This window comes from Chelonoidis abingdonii, chromosome 1, assembly GCF_003597395.2.
Source record: "Chelonoidis abingdonii isolate Lonesome George chromosome 1, CheloAbing_2.0, whole genome shotgun sequence".
NCBI classification, from domain to species: Eukaryota; Metazoa; Chordata; order Testudines; family Testudinidae; genus Chelonoidis; species Chelonoidis abingdonii.
In genome coordinates this window covers 190,272,747-190,278,746 of record NC_133769.1, presented here as the reverse complement: position 1 = coordinate 190,278,746, position 6,000 = coordinate 190,272,747, and positions in this window count along the sequence as shown.

Genomic DNA, 6,000 nt, shown 5'->3' with positions numbered 1-6,000 from the left:
AAAGATTCAGCTTCAGTTTCTGACAAGAGAGGATGTAAATGGATGGAAAAATTGCCATCCCCCAGTAAAGAGAGGAATTAGACTCTTAAAATCCCAACGCAAGTGGGCACCACTGCCTAAAAGGAAAGTTTTAGTGACTGGAACAGTTTATATTCCAAGACCTTCCTGGACCTAGTGTGGCGTCATCATAAATTTTCAACCTGATAACTTTTACAAGGCTGTTTTGTTGTTGTTGTTTTTTTTTTTTCAGTTCAGGCATCTGGCCCACAGCTATATGCGGCATACCTTTTAAGGATACTGTTGCTGCATCCTCATACCATTGTTAATCATCAAAAACTCACAATAGTTTTGCAAACTATATGCAGTAAGCACTATCTTTGTACCTTGTTGTTTATATCATAGTTCCCTAATATTTCTGAGTACTCTGAAAAACTGTTACTATCTAAATGGATCCTCATTAAACTTACATTGCTTGCTCTGAACTACACTGTTGCTAAAGGAACACAGTATTTTATAAACAAATACAGATGGCTGTTTCTTTTTCTTCCTGTTTTTTTTTTTTTACAGTATGAATTGGGATGAATGTATCCATCTAAAAGTATGGTCATGAAGTAGGCCACCAAAAGGTAAACCAAGGTAGCTGATGGCAATCTTTGTTGGCTGAAATCACTGGAATGACAATTATGTAGGTCACAAAAGCTGGGAAAATCAAAAAGGCTGTCTTCTGTCTCTAGGCCTTTGAGGCAGCTTCAAAAGGCACTGACAGGTGCTGTATGTTCAGTACTCCTCAGGAGTGCAGCCATTGATTTCTTCTGTGGTGGTAGTGCTTATATTCTGAAAAAATGGTTGCCTACCTTTCATAACTGTTGTTCTTTGAAATGTGTTGCTCATGTAGATTCCATTTCAGGTGTGTGCATGCCCACATGCACAGTTGTCAGAGATTTTTGCCCTAGAGGTATCCGGAGGGTCGGCAGTTGCACCCTCTGAAGTGCCGCACTCATGAGTCAGTATATTAGACACCGCCAGCCCTACGCCCTCTCAGTTCCTTCTTGATGGATATGAGCAACACATCTTGAAGAACAACAGCTATGAAAGGTAGGTAACCATTTTTTCTACTTCGAGTGCTTGCTTATGTCGATTACATTTAGGTGATCACAAAGTGGGCTCAGTGCTGCTCTACTGAAGCTAACATCATCTTGGGCCTGCTGGGTTAGTGCGTAATGAGACGTAAATGTGTGGATGGATGACCAGGTTATCGGCCCAGCAGATATCTTGAATAGGCACTTGGGCCAGGAAGTCTGCCAACAAGGCTTGCCCCCTAGTCGAGTGGGAAGTTACAATCACTGGTGGAGGCACTTTTGCCAGACCGTAGCAGCAACAGATGCAGCCAGAGATCCAGAATGAAATTCTCTGAGTGGACACTGGACAACCTTTCATCCTGTCTGCCACCATGATGAACAACTGCGCTGACTTATGAAACAGCTTGGTCCTGTTGAAGTAGAAGACAAGTGCTTTCCTGACATCCAGAGAGTGCAATTTGCACTCCTCCTCCAGCTTATGAGGCTTTGAAAAGAAGATAGATAAACATATGTCCTGGCTGGTATGAAACTGTGACATTACCTTGGGCAGGTATGCTTTGTGTGGCTGTGTCATAAACAAATTGTTAAGGGTTAATGTCTTTTTCACCTGGAAAGGGTTAACAAATAGGGAACTAAAGACCTGACCAGAGGACCAATCAGGAGACAAGATACTTTCAACCCTGGGTAGAGGGAAGTTTAGGTGTGGGTCCTTTGTTCTGTGTTTTTTTTCTTTCTTTCTCTCGGGGATATGAGGGGGACCAGACATTACTACTTCTCTCTAAAGTTCTGTTCAAATATTAAGTAGAACAGGCGATTTAGGCTTTTTAATTGTTTGTTTTACTTTATTTGCACATGTGGATCTGGCTGGTTATCTTTTATGTGTGTAGTTGCTGGGAATATTTTGATTTGTATTGGTACTGGAGGAAAGGTTTCTTCCTTTGTCTGTAAACTATAGGACCCTGTAATATTTATATCTTTAAATTAAAGAGATAATTCTTTACTTTTTCCTCCCTTTTATTAAAAGATTTCTTTTAGAGAACCTGATTGATCTTTCCTTGTTTCCCTTGTTTTATCCCAGGGGATTGGGTTTAAACACCAGGACTGGTGGGGGAGGAGGGAAGGGGGAGAGAGAGGCTAATTTCTCTCTGTGCCAATTACTCTGTCTCTCAAGGAAAGTCGGGGGGGGGGAAGAAGGGGGAATGGTTTATTTCTCCTTGTTTTAAGAATCCAAGGGATTTGGGTTCTTGGGGTCCCCAGGGAAGGTTGGGGAGATCAGAGTGCCCCAAAACACTATATTTTTGGGTGGTGGCAGGCTATCAGATCTAAGCTGGTAATTAAGCTTAAAAGTTTCATGCAAGTACCCAAATTTTGGACGCTAAGGTTCAGATTTGGGAATTATACCTTATGACAGGCTGCAGCTGGACCTAGTTATTATAGAACACTGTATATGGTCGCGTCAAAGTAAGCACCCTGATCTCAGAGACTGTGCGGACATTATTGTGCCCAGGAAGGAAACCTTCCAGGAAAGGAGGAGAAAGGAGCAGGAAGCCAGAGGCTCAAAGCGGGGGGATCCACAGCATGAGATTCAGGTTGCAAGAAGACATGGGGTCCAGGATGTGAGCGTAGAGACGCTCCAGACTTTTCAAAAACCGGACTGTCATGTTGTGAACAAAGACTGCCTTGCCCTGGAATGGAGGGTGGAAGGCTGAAATAACAGTCAAATGGACCTTAATCGAGGACAAGGATAAACCCTGGAGCATGAGGTGCAGAAGATTGCCTGCAGTGAGGCTTGTTGGGTCTTGATATCTTGGTCCAAGGCCCAGCACGTGAACCTTTTCCATTTGGCTAGGTAGGTCACCCTGGTGGAGGGCTTTCTGCTGCCCAATAAGACCTGCTGGACACAGGCCGAGCACTCCTGTTCTTCCGCATTCAGCATCCAGAATGTCAGGGGCAGTACCGCCAGGTTTGGGTGCAGAAGACTGCCATGGTTCTGGGACAGCAGATCCAGCCAGAGAGGCAGCTGCAGTGGGGAAGCCACCCAAAGGTCCAGCGCCGTGTTTAACTAGTGCTGCCGAGGCCAAGCCAGGGCTATCAGGATCACCTTTGCCTTGTCATGTTTGATCTTCCTGAGGATGCTGTGGTTTAAGGGCACCGGCACGAAGGCGTACATCAGAGTCCCTGATCATGGGAGCAAAAAGGCATCAGACACGAAGCCCTTGTCCATCCCCTGAATTGAGCAGAACATGTGGCACTTCCTGTTCTGGCATGATGCGAACAAGTTCACCTGGGGAGTTTCCCACCTTTGGATGATCACACTGACCACCTCCGGATGGAGCGACCACTCATGATGAGAAGAGAAGGTCCTGCTGAGGAAATCTGCTACCATGTTCCTGGCCCTGGGAACGTACACAGCCACCATATCAATGGCATGCTACACACAGAAGTCCCAAAGATGGAGAGCTTCTTAGCAAAAGGCCAATGAGCTGACTCCACCCTACTTGTTGATGTAAAACATTGCAGCATATTGTCTGTCAGGACCTGTACCACCTTGCCCCACAGGTGGGGCAGGAAAGTCTGGCAGGCCAAGCAAACCAGCTGGAGCTCTCAGACATTTAGGTGGAGGGACAGACCATCTTGCGACCAGCGGCCTTGTGTGCTGAACTTACCCAGGTGGGCTCCCCAGACTAGGTCCAAGGCATTGGAGACCAGGGTCAGCGGTGAGGATGGGGCCATGAAGGGAACTCCTTCCAATACCAATCCAGGGTCCAACCAACATTCCAAGGAAGACCATATATGATGCGGCACCCTGACTACCCAGTCTAGATCATGCCTTGCTGATGTAGATTGATGCTAACCACATCTGCAGTGGCCACAGATGGAGCCAGTCATGACTGACCATGTACATACACGCTGTCATGTGGTCTAACAATTTCAGGCAGGTGCGAGCGATGGTGAGCGGGTGGTCCCTTACATGAGAGATCAACTCCAACATGGCTTGGAAACGAGCTTCTGGAAAGAAGGCTCTGACTTGCATGGAGTCGAGCACCACTTTATGATTTCTATCCATTGCACTGGTCTGAGGGTCAATTTCTTATGATTTATCAACATGCCAGGTTGTGGCAGGTGTAACATACCAGACTGAGGCTCCTTTGTACCTGATCTCAATCTGCCCTTGATGAGCCAATTGTCAAGATACAGGTAGACCTGGACATTTTGATGCCTCAGTTAAGCAGCCACTGGAGCATACATTTTGTGAATACCAGTGGGGCCAATGAGAGTCCAAATGGCAGGGCTGTGAATTGGAAATGGCACCAGCCCACCATAAAATGGAGGAACCATCTATGCCCTTGGAAGATGGAGATATGAAAATAAGCATCCTTCAAATCGAGGGCAGCATACCAGTTTCCCAGATCCAGGGAGGGAATGATGGAGGCCAGGGAGACCATATGAAACATACTTCTTGAGAGACTGATTGAGGTGTCACAGGTCTTATGAGTCTTACCCCCCTTTTTGCTTTTGGGATTAGGAAATAATGGGAGTAGAACCCTTTCCCTCTCATTTTGCGAGGGACCTCCTCTACTGCCCCCAGCTGCAGGAGGTTCTTGACCTCCTGAACAAGGAGTTGCCCATGAGAAGAGTCCCTGAAGAGGGACAGGGAAGGGTAGTGGGAAGGAGTGCAGCCAAGAATTGTAGGGTGTAGCCCAGAGATATAATTTCGAGCACCCAGTGGTCCAAGGTCACTCACGACCAGGTCAAACAGTAGGGGCGGTTGAGGGAAAAGGATGGACCCAGAAAGTTGACTGGAATGTCACTTTTGAGTGAACCCTCAAAACAAGCACTTCTGGCCCCCATGGTCAGGTTGAGCAGGTGTGTGGGAGGTAGAAGGGTGGTAACGACTAAAACTCATGTCTCTGTCCCTCCTTCTAGCAGAGTCCTGCCAAGGCGGCTAAGGACTTGGTGGTGGTGGTGGGCGGGGCTTGAAATGCTTCCTCACAAACTGCAGAATATGCAGGACCAGTGAGCAGAATGTGGCCCAAATGTCCTTAAGTCCATGCAACCTTGCATTCATCAGCATTCCCATCAAACAGGAAGTCCTGGATGGAGGACTGCATCTCCTGGTACAGGCCTGTGGTTTGAAGCCAGAAACTGCATCTCATAACTACAGTCGATGCAACCACCCTGGCATCCGAATCAGCCATGTCCCAGACCATTTTGAAGGCTCATCTAGCCACTGCCATTCCCTCCTCAACTAGGGTCCTGAACTCTTTGTACAAGTCCTTGGGCAGGGAATCTTTGAATTTACGGAGAGAATCCCACAGATTGAAGTTATATCTCCCCAATAAAGCCTGGTGATTTGCTACACTGAATTGAAGGCTGGATGTTTAATAAATCTTTCCTCCAAAAAGGTCCAGCCTCTTTGCTACTTTATTTTTGGGGGCAGAACTGGTTTGCCTGGATGTCTTTCCCGTTGGTAGCAGACACAGCCAGTGACCCTGGAGGTGGGTGGGTGTACAAGTATCTGAACCCTTTAGCCAGGATGAAATAGTTCTTTTCAGCCATTTTGGAGATGGGTGGAATGGAGGACAGAGTCTGCCAGAGGGCTCTAGCTATTTTCAAGACCCCATCATGCACTGGCAGTTCAACTCATAAGGGGGTTGTTGCCGAGAGCACATTAAACAAGGTGTCCAATTGCTTTGTCATCTCCTCCACCTCCAGGCCCAAATTCATGGCCACCCTTTGGAGCAGGGCCTGATGTTCCTCAAAATCATCCAGTGAGCTGGCATGAGAGGGTCCTGCTACAGCCTCGCCTGGCGACAAGGAGGATGACTGAACCAATGGGGAAGGGTCTGGGACATCATCTGCCATGGGAGAAGAGGAGTTGGGGTGGGCATTCACTCCTGTGTCCCGGTGTCTGATTCTG